The following is a 399-nucleotide window of genomic DNA, read 5'->3' on the forward strand; positions in this document are numbered from 1 at the left end:
CTTGACATCCTGCATATATAGTATAAATAACTTATAAAAGAACGTGAACTGTAAGGAATTGACCAAAATTTGTCAAGAAGTGGCCATATTGTACATATAATACACTGATTATTATTGTTTTATTTGTTTTGAACATTCCCGGGCCTGATTTTCGAAGGTTGAACGGTAGAGTAATAACTATTGCCTTTGAGAATCCTTTGAGAAATTTTCGGGGGAAAACAATCCTCCAGCATCACAGCAGATTTAATAATGGAAACCATTGGCCAAGCACACTAGTATTAGAACCTATTGTACATTGAAGTTAAAATGGAAGACGGTGTATTTCTCCCACTCGTTTGTTAGTTGTTTTATTACACTTTCTTCGTTATGGTCTGTTGCATGAAGTTTTATCTTTTAACT

This window comes from Penaeus monodon, chromosome 24, assembly GCF_015228065.2.
Source record: "Penaeus monodon isolate SGIC_2016 chromosome 24, NSTDA_Pmon_1, whole genome shotgun sequence".
Lineage (NCBI taxonomy): Eukaryota > Metazoa > Arthropoda > Malacostraca > Decapoda > Penaeidae > Penaeus > Penaeus monodon.